The sequence below is a fragment of the Cryptomeria japonica genome, chromosome 5, assembly GCF_030272615.1.
Source record: "Cryptomeria japonica chromosome 5, Sugi_1.0, whole genome shotgun sequence".
Lineage (NCBI taxonomy): Eukaryota > Viridiplantae > Streptophyta > Pinopsida > Cupressales > Cupressaceae > Cryptomeria > Cryptomeria japonica.
Genome location: NC_081409.1, coordinates 539,977,707 through 539,989,325, shown reverse-complemented (window position 1 = coordinate 539,989,325; position 11,619 = coordinate 539,977,707).

Below are 11,619 nucleotides of genomic sequence, written 5' to 3'. Positions count from 1 at the left end.
CTTTTTCCTGATCTAATGTTGCTAAGAAATGGTTTTCAGCATTAAACCTGATATTGTTTTCTTTATTTTCCTTTTTGCGACAAGGAGATTTGGCACCCACTTGACTGGAAGATGAGTTAGTAGAATGCCTGGTGAAAGTTGTTGCGGGTTTGATTTTATTAAGATATAAGGATATGGCATGGTCATTAGGAAAGGTATCAATGGTGGTATGTCCTTCATTTTCCCAGTCCATAGGTTCAGGAGGGATTAAGGATAAAGGATCCCCATGTTTAATTATGTCAAAGATATTAGGGGTCATGATAGAGATGTCAGAGCTTTCAATATGTATTTCCATGTCTAGAATGATACTCTCGTCGGAATGACCTTTCATAAGGAGCTCCTGATCGTCCTCGATTAAGTCCAAGTCAGCCGAATGTGATTCTGATTCAAGTGGGCTAGTTCCTCATGTTTGTCCTGCATACATGTGAACTATATTGACTTCCCTTTCAATTTGAAGTTGTTCTTGTTTGTTTTTCCATGATAGAAAATATTCTCCATTCCCTCGATCTTTTAGCTACATTTGTTTTTCCATTTTTGACAAAATTGAGGCAAATTATTGTTCCTTGGATTGTGTTCTTGAAGATGCTACCTCTCGGTTATGTGAAACAATGACCTCTTGAGCTGATTTCATATTACTACAACACTGCAATGGATTTGAGTCTGCTGAGATTGTGATTTCCTGCCCATTGTATGGAAATTTTAGGCACTGATGACATGTTGATGTAATAGCTTATATGTCATGTATCCAAGGTCTTCCCAAGAGTATATTGTATGGTAAGTCCAAGTCTAGAACTTGGCATGCTGTCTCTTTCTGCAAAGGTCCCACTCTGATGGGTAACATCACAATTCCTTTAGAGGAATGTTCTTCTTCATCATAGGCTTTAATGGTGATCTTTTTCTAGGGATCAACTGCATCTTTTGAATAACCTAGAGCACGAACAAGACTCAAAGAGCAAATGTTCAAGCCAGCTCCCCCATCTATTAGGACATGTTTAATGAACATTCTATGAATGAGGACATCAATTTGCAAGGGAGCGTTATGGGGATGTTGCAAGGAATGAACGCTTGGATATGAAGGAGATGAGATTTGAATATGATCCTCTAAAATAGGTTTGATGGTAATCATGGATATCACTTGGGGAACTTCATCTTTGGGTGTATTGTTTGGTGAGGATGCTATGGAAGATTCTTGCAAGTTTTCAAGCGGTGTAGGAATAGATGCCTTTGGAGAGTCAATTTTCTTATGGGGGGATGAACCATTGCTAGCCATAGGTGCATGATTTTGATCTTCTTTAGCAAAATCCTTTAGGGATCTCTTTAAGAGTTGCATAAAAGAGCCACATTTCTTCAGAGATGTATTTGAATCCTTGTGAGGTTTTGGCATAGTTGGATTTTGATTTTGGACTTGTTTGACTGCTCTGATATGTTGGCTTGTTATGTCTTCCTCTTGTATTTTGCTTTGATATGCCATGTTGATATGATTTTTCAGTTATTTCAAATGTTTCTATTTCCATTGCTGCAATATTTCATCTATGAGCTCTGGTTAAAATGGGCATACATGTGTGTTAGATATTGTGCTAGGATTCGGTTGTCCAAAAGTTTTTTTGATAAGTGATCAACTGTCAATATAAATGTGATAAAGTGATATGACACAGAAAGGTGATTCAAGTGTTTAAAAGTTTGCAAGTTTTTTGATCTTTGGTTTTGGAGTGCAATGATGATGATTTGATAAAAACCAAGTCCAGTAGGAACGATATATCCTAGAATGTAGGACAAGGTTTTTCTGAGCAAACATTGGAGTTTCATGATAAAGGATGATAGATATTAATGAGAAACTATGTTTTGAGTGATCAATTTATCGGAGAGGGTGATAATGCACTTTGAGATATTTAGATCTTGAACTTGTTGAAGGTCAATACTTGAAAATCTTGAGGTGTTTAGCTTTGGAATCTGATTTGACAAATGATAACTTGACCAAGAGAACAAAGAAGACAATCTAAGCACAAAATGATAGATAACAGGTGTTTATGATCACTGTAAATTGACCAAGCAAATAGGACAGACCCGGAAAAGATGCACAAGAAGAAAACTCTGGACCAACAGAGACATAAATTCGTACGACAGTTTAAGCAGCTTTAGATGATAATACATACATGCCCATACGACAAATCAAGAATTTCATATGACAATGCAGAAGCTCGTACGACAATTCCCACTGAGCAAAAAGATAAACCAGAGATCTCGTACGACAAAACTTTCTAAACCATATGACAAATAAGAAGGCTCGTACGACAAAACACAAGCTCATACAACTCAAGACAGAACAAAGGTAAAAAATGTTGTTTGGATAGATTTTTGATCATTGAAGTTTGATGTTTTGCTTATGTTTTCCTATTTTAATTGTCTGATTTTCTGTTTTAGGTATGAAGACACAACAAACACGCGATATTATAAGTGACCTCAAGCACATTGCGCTACCTAAGGAAGTTGGCTGAGAGAGAAAACCTTTGCTTGCAAGCTTAGGTACACACCCAATAGCTAATCAGAATACAGTCTCTAAGTCTCACACAATGGATTCTCAACACCGTATTACCTGACTCCAAACACTAATGGGGGCATGATATGGCAAGTGTCTTGGGAGAGTTACTATCTCTCTTACACAAAGATTATCACTCTTTTGAAGGTAAATCAGGTAGCTTCTAATTTAACCAGAAATAGTAATGGATCCGTTCGACGCATCAGGGTATAATACTCAATTAAGAGGTCTCCCAGCCTTGAAAACCAAGGTTTGATATACTCGAAGGTATGAAGGAGAGCTATTCCCGAGCACTGCCATTGACTTGATTTTCATCAAAACATATTTATTTTATAGTGGGTTGGAGTACTTGGCGTTAGTCATTCCCACTTGGGTCGTTCCCCTCTCACCGGCCTTAATGGCTTAGAGTTATTAGCTCCTTGGGAGGGCAGGCCCGCTAAAGATATGCACTAAATGAAAGCAAAGGATGAGTCTAGCTTTCTAATCACCTAAGAAAGGTGAGAGCATACTCGCCTATCATCAAAACACATAATACATGATTGTTCATTTCCATTAGCAAAATCAAGTGTCTAGAAGACATAAAGTTTGGTTGAGTTCTCCTAGGTAACCTACAAAATAGATGCATTAGTAGTCATGATGTTTGGATGAAATGAAGCTTTGACAAGCATAATCTTCGATAATCATCCTGCAAAAGCCAGTTAGGCTGCCAAAAAACTCACAAATAGACCAGGGTTAGCATTAGTAATAACCAAATTGAAGCATGAAAACCCTAAAATGCAAACTGCTTTGAAAACACAGAAGCATAATTTCGTATGACACTATTTACTTGATCGTACGAGTGTCTGTTCGTGACCATACAAGTGTAAAATGGAGCTTGTACGACAATTCAGTATCCTTAAAAGCTCGTACGAGTAAGAAAGAATTATTATCTACATGCACAAAGGAGCTCATACAAGGCTGAAAAGGAACTCGTACAAGATTCTGATTCAGACCTGGCCAGAAATGAAGATTTGAGGATGCTTGAGAGGCCAAAAATGAGATTTCTGGCCTCGTGGTGGGCGCCAAAATGTCATGCTCTGTGAAGTGTGATACCTGCAGCTGCAACACAAAACACTCAATAGATCATTACAAGCATGGTTAGCAAATAATAAGCAAACAAAGATGAACCATGACAAAGTGACCTATCACCTCCTAAGAGATGCGAGTATGGATTTGCTCTCAGATCTGGATAAGCAATCCCAGTGACTTGACTACACCTAGATGAAGGATTTGAAATGATAATGATGTGCAAAGATGAGATTGATTATGCTAGATTGATCCAAGAGACTAATTAAGCTAATGATATGCATGATTAAGCTATGATGATGATGCAATTAAGCTAAAAAAGAGATTGATTAAGCTACATGATTCAACAATTATGCTAGGAAATGATCAAATTAAACTAGATCTAAGATGCAATTGCCTATAACAATTATGCTCAAATGATATGCTAGAATGGATATGCCTATAGTAACAATGCCTAAATTGCTATGAGATGGGACCCTTATTGCTCCAAAATGGGGGATATTTATAGGATTTCCAAGGCTAGGGGTGAGGTGGCAGAAATCAACAGTCAAGATTGAGTCTGAAGATATCAAGGGTGAAATCGGAGGAGGTTGAAGAAGAGATTGGAGGAAGAGACACTTGTCATCTCTATGGTGACAAGTGTTAAGGATCTTTACTTATAAAAGGGCAAGTGTCCAAGAGAGGAGACATGTGGCCAAAGTGCCACGTGTCTCAAGAAGAAAATATCCACACCATAGGAGGTTAGGATAAGGAGGTTAGAATCTACAAGATAGGATAGGGGTTGTTAAACCTAAGGTTAGGTGGAATGGGTTAGGTTAGAGGGATGGTTAGGCTAGGTGGTTAGAAGTTAGGAGGCATGTGGGTAATTTGAATTTAAAAATTCAAATAATAGGAAAAGACTAATTAATTCTCAACAACTCATAAATTGATTTGTTTTAATTAATTAGAGGATTAAAAGAATTGATTGAATAGGGGGGAGGATTAATTAATTTGAATTAATTAATCAAAGGGGACTATGGAAATGAACCTATTAAATAAATACTTAGATTTATTAATAAGTAGATGAAAGGGAGAATTTAATCAAATTGCCTAATGAATTCAATTAAATTAGGAAGGGGGATTAATTAAATAATTGCTTATTTAATTAATTATCTTCAGACCATTTTTAGGTGTATACACCTTCTTTTTGTGCTACATTCAGTATGGAAATCCAATCAATCAACATAAACCTAATTAAATGGCAACCTCCTCCAATTGGCTTTGTCAAATTAAATTTTGATGGTTCATCTAGGGGAAATCTTGGTGATTCGGGAATAGGTGTTTGTATTAGAGATCATTTAGGCTATCTCTTGGCAGCTAAATCTTCTTCTATTCCTCCTGGAACAAATAATTTAGTAGAAGCTCTTGCCTTATTATATGGACTGACATTTGCAAAAAAATTAAGATTCCCCAGGTTACATGTTGAAGGAGATTCTTCTATTATAGTGAAAGCTTACATTTCCAGATGTTCATTTAACTGGAAAATCTCCTACATTTTAAAGTGAGCATGGTTGTTACTATATTCATTTGAGGAATGTTTCATTTCTCACATATTCAGGGAAGGTAATAGAGTAGTAGATGTAATAGCAAATTTGGGTTGTGATAAGCCGGTAGTGGACTCTGCATCTCCAAATTTCAAGGTGGAAAATTTTCCTCATCTAGCAAGCATTATCAATGATGAAAGGAAAAATATTTAAATGATTGACACACTCACCCTATTTCTCAACCTTTCGACATAATGTATTAACTCTAGTTTTGTAGAGTGAGCAATTAATGATGTTTTCTACACTCGCATCAAGTGGATGAAAAGCTTGGTATGTTTGGCTTTATTCTTTGAGCTTCCATGTTGGCAGTACGATGACGATCTACCCTATGAATCTCGTGAGATCAAAGTTATTTCTTTGTTTGATTTCACACATGCGGCATCCTCTGCTACTCTGCAAAATAATTAATAAAATCAGTATCAAGTATGTTTCTCATACTTGCTAATAATTTCACAGCAGATGGAGATTTGAAATGATTTTGGCAAGGTATGTGAATACCAAGATAGACAGTGTTATTATGGGGTATTGTTCATAACCGACACGTTCTTACCTCTGCAGTCTGCCCTATTTTATTGAATTATGGATTACTCTCCTTGAAACTACAGAGTTCTTGTGTTAGTTGCTGATTGGGAGAAGCCATTTGAGGACCACATCACTGAAGACTAGTTGGGTATTGTCTTCAACACCTCCTATCAACATTGCAAATGAAGTATCCAGAGGATTATTGGGGAAGAAATACTCTATCCACAGGAGAAAACATTTCTCTTTCCTTCCCAATTGGTTTCTTTTTTTCTTTCCAATTTTGTAGATATGCTGCAGCCTTGGGTTCCCTTGAAAAACATTGTTCATAAAACGATTCGGGCAGATTATTTAATGACAACCAACTTTTGGATTCCATCCGCCAGTATGATTTGTGGAATAGTTAGGGAAAATTTGGTGGCCTATTTCCCAGGCAGCTTCTGCTCACTCATGAGGAATTTCCTACAATATTTGATAGCACAAAGAGATCACTTTCCCTATAGAATGTGAGACCCTTCCAAATAGCTGCTCACAATGCAGGGAGAAGCTAAAATTTAGACTTAAAAAGAAGAATTTTCTCTAAAATGCATGCCATCCTTGCAATTTTAGGTCATGATCATGGGCAAACAGAGACATCTGTTATCTCTCTGCCAACGCTAGTGGGTAATTAAGTTTCTATGTAGTTGAACAACATTTCTCCTCCTCCTCGGCTCTCCTTTGACCAAGTTAACAAAATCCATTGTTCACCGATTGAAGACCTGATATCTGCCTTTGCTGCACTCAATGTTGGTGATGGATTTTTGTCAAGTTCACAACCTTTAGAGGAGTAATTTTTGATTCTCATAATGGTTTTGGGGCCAACTGGTCAATGTTGGTGATGGGTTCTTGTTGAGTTCGTAGCTTATGGAGGTGTAATTTTGATGATTCATAGAGGTTTGGGGCCAATCGGTTCAACCTAATAAGCTTTAATCTCCTCGATTCTAATCTATTCGGCATAGCAGGACTGATAAGAGAGACATTCTATAATTCAGTACTGTAGTACCAATATTGGAGGTTTTCTTGTGAATTGGTAAATAAGTTAGCATATCGGTATTTAAGTTCCAGTATAACACAACTAGTTACGTTGGTGTTTTCTTCAGTGGACAGGTATACACATCTGGTCACGGGCAATTTCAGTGTACCAGTATTCACATCTGCTCACCGATAATAGGTGTTAGTCTCTTTGGTTAATGCAATCGGTACAACAGAATTGGCAGTGGAGACATTTTGTAAATCTACAGTGTAGTACTGGTAATACAGGCTCTCTTATGAATCAGTTAATAGGATAACATACTAGTATTATAGTTCCAGTATAACTCAACCGGTAACGATCCTTTTTCTACAATTGACCGGTATACACATATTCTCACTGGTAACTAGTTGTGGTAGCTCTACAGTGCTATGACATCCATAATTCTATTTCTTAAGATTAATGATAACTAGTTGTAGGGGCAGTTTTTAAGAGTTATCTTGGATTTATCTAGTTCCACTAGTCTCAATTTTGGCATCCATGAGGTTTGTACTATGGGCGAAACTCATCCTTTTCTTAGGATTTTTGGGGGGTTCCTTCTTATAGCTCGGTTCTCTCTTTGTTCATTGTATTTGAGAAAGGATATAGGGTTTTATTCCTGGTTCTTCCCCTATTGAGCTCTTGAATCAGTTATCTTATTAATATATATATATATATCAATGGCTTGCCACTTTTGCCAAAAAACCAAAAAAAACAACCAACTCCATTAAATAATGGGCAATTTTTGCTTCAGGGGCTGCCCCTAACAACCTCCACTACAAGTGTCACCCCCAAACACCTAGTGTGGGATCTACCCTCAGTCCCTTATCGAGGGGATGCCCCTTGCACTTCCCCATTAATTGATTTGTGAGGGGAATGCAACCTATCAAATTCACCAAAATTTAACTTCAACATCATGATCAATTGTCACATACCAACAATCTCCCACTTGGAGATTGGTCAAGCTCCACATTAAACAATCTCCCATTTGGAGACTGATCTTGGAGTAACACCATTGAATCTATAGCTCCCACGAGATTGACACACCTGAACTTGTCTTATTTCTCCTTTCCACCGTTATCATTATGAGGCCCAACAAAAACTAAGCAGATAATTAGTTTCTCTTAACTTACTACCTTCGTTAACATATCATCAAGATTTTGACTAATGTGTATCTTTTCCAAGTTCAACTATCCATATTCTAAAATTGATTGTATGAGATGGTACCTAAGTTGTATATGTTTAGTATTAGAATGAAGGGTTGAGTTCCTTTCAAGATGAATGGAAACCTAACTATCATTTTACAATCTATTATTCTTTTGCTACTTTTTCAATTCTTCCATAACCCTTTGTAACCAAATCATTTCTTTATTAGCCTTTGTAGTGGCAACATAATATGGTCTTGTTGTTGAAAGTGCAACAAACTTTTACATTCATGAAATCCAACTAATTGTTATTCCACCTATAGTGAACATATATCCTATGATGCTCCTCCTACAAACAATATCATTTTCCAAATATAAATCAACATATCCTTACATAGTAGCATGAGAAGCTACAAAACATAATGCCTAAGTATTAGTACCTTTCAAATACCTATGAATACATTTTACTAAATTCCAATTCTCTTTTTCAAGATTATTTATATACGTATTTACAACTCCTACTACATGTGAAATATCTGATCTTATACACACCATGGCATACATCAGGTTGCCAACTACTAAAGAGTACAAAACCTTGGACATGTAGTCCATCTCCTCTTGTGTTCTGGGTCACATCTCCTTAGTCAATTTTAAATGATTGGGCAAAGATGTACTATACTAACTAGTTTTACATCCTAAATGTGAAATCGTTTCAACACCATCTCTATGTACTCACTTTGAGATAACGTTAATATGTAATTTCTCCTATCTCTTTTTATTATCATACCAAGGATTTATTTTCTTGCACCCAAATCCTTCATAGAAAATGAATTTTTTAATTTAAACTTAAGTTCATTTATATGTTGCATATTAGATTGAGAAACAAGAATATCATCAACATATAATAACAATATAATAGAGCTACAATAATCCAATCTCTTAAAGTAAACACAATGATCAAAATGACATTTGCTATAACCTTGTTTAGCCATAAAACTACCAAATTTTAAATATCATTATCAGGGTGCTTTCTTTAGGCCATACAAACTTTCTTTAACCTACACACTAAGTCCTCCTTACCTTTGACCTCATATCCCATTGGTTGCTGCATGTAGATTTATTCCTCCAAATCTTCATGGAGAAAAGTTGTTTTTACATCTAGTTGTTCAAGATGCAAGTCTTCTAAAGCCACACGACTTAGAATAGTTCTAGTTGAAGTCATTTTTACAATTAGAGAAAATATTTCATCAAAATCTATACCTTTCTTCTATGCAAAACCCTTTACAATAAGTCTTGCCATGTACTTCATCCTACAAACCCATATTTTCTATAAGGCTCTTTTACCTTTAGGCAACTGAACCAAGTCTCAAGTTTGGTTTTGAATCAAGGAGTCAATTTCCTCTTTCATGCCTTACTACCACTTTTTTTGGGTTTCAACATGCATTGCTTCTTCATAGCTTTCTATTTCACCATAATTAGTCAATGATAGGTAATACAATGAAAGAGAGTATCATTAAGGGTGTACTTATCCTGGTAGATCTTCTTGCAAGAGTTTGAGGCACCTTTTTTTGTTCTGGTTGTTGAATATATTGAATTTTTGGCACCTTTAGAACTACATTTTCTAGGATTTCATCAAGGACCATATATATTTTGTTTGCCTTTTCCTATATTTTTCCCTATATTTGGTCTTTTTACATGACCTTGTCATTAAATATCATATATCTACTCCTAATGGTTTTGTCATTAAATATCATATATCTACTCCTAATGATTTTGTCATTAAATATCATATATCTACTCCTAATGATTTTTCCATTAAATACCATATATCTACTCCTAATGATTTTGTTATTCTCATAATCCCATAAATGATAATTAAAATCATTAACTCCATATCCAATAAAAGTACACTTCTTGAATTTTGCATCAAGCTTTATTCTATTTTCTATGCCAATAAGGACAAATGCTTGATAACCAAATTTTTTTAGAAATGCACAGTTTACCTTTTTACCTATCCATGCTTACTCTAGAATACCACCTATGCAAACCAAAAATTGGAGTAGTAAAATAGGTTAACATACAACCCACTAGCATTTGCAACTGATTCCAATGAAGATAAAAATGAATGCATAAACCATAAATTGAAACAATAATATTACCTTCATAAAAGCACTTTTCTCATCTCAATTTTCTCCTTAAGCTCTCATTGAATGGTGATAGTTTCATTGCTATCAAAATTTGTACAAGCACAAGTAGCAATATGATAGTGTGAAAGCTTGAAGATTGTAACCTTAAAGAATGATTGTGGATGAAAGTTGAATTTATAGACTTCTTGATATCAATCAATGGTGGATATCTGTTAAGACTGATTGGAAATGCTTCAAAAATGATGCAAGAAATTGATTGAGAATATTAAGGAATTAACGAATTGCATGATATAGTGAACTATGTGCATGCATGTTTTGGTCAGGTGTGAGCTTATATGCAGCTTTGTTAGGTAGGGATGCACTGGGAACAAAGTCTATTTGATGGCTTATAGACCTTCTTGGTGGGAGTGTTGCAGGTGCTCCATCACTCACTATGTCCTTATACTCTTACAACATTTGCTTCACCTCCTTGGGTACCTCTGCCTGCAACTTCTCTTCCTCCTCCTTTGGCTTCACAAAGATGGCACACCTCACTATTTCCTCCTCATGTAGCAAGTGTAAGAACTCTTTACCAGTAGCCAATAAGACACTAGGTGTTCTTGAGGTTCCCTCCTCATTCTCTGTCAAAGACTGAATCTTAAAGGTCTTGCTATCCTTCTTGAAGGAAATGGAGTTCTCCTCTCCATCATAGATCACCTTCCTATCAAATTGCCAGGGTCTACCTAGCAATAGGTGACATGCATCCATGGGTAACACATCACAAAGGATCTTATCCTTGTATCCTCCAATAGAGAACTCTACCCAAGTCTGCTCATTAACAAGCACACTCTGCTCATGATTCAACCATGTCACCTTGTAAGGGTTAGTGTGGGGTATCCTTGTGAGTTTCAACTTCTTGGTTGCCTCCTCTGATATTATGTTATCAGCTGACCCTGAATCTACTATCACCTTGCAAACTTTACAAAGGATCTTGCATCTCACCCTAAACAATGCTCTCCTATGCTTAGGTTCATTCTTAACTAGCTGTCTTATCAAGACCCTATTGAACATTAGATTTTCTCCAATATCTGATTCAATATGGTCCACCTCAGGTGTCTTGCTTCATGATGTGTCTTCATGTGCATAAGCAACCCTCTTTCCACTGTTTGATGACGTAGGCTTGTCAGGGCATCTATAGGCCGGGTGTCCCAATTGACCACAATTGTAACATTTCATAGTTGTAAAGTAGGAGTTACCTCTGCCGGTACCTCTACCCCTACTTGGACCACCTTGTGCACCTCTTCCTCTAGAATGGCCCCCTTCGAGGTTGGTTTCACTGCTATGCTCAGTCAACCTGGATTCTCCTTGGTTCCTCTGCTCATTTGCCTTGGTTTGGTAACCACCTCGGTGATTAATTTGTTCTCTACCTCTGCCTCTACCCCTATTGTTAGAGTCTCCTTTCCTTTTGTTCCTCTCTTCCACCTTGGCAGCAAGCTGATGACATTTTTTGACAGTGGTAGGAGTCCATAGGCTTATCTCCTCTTGAATGTTCCACTTT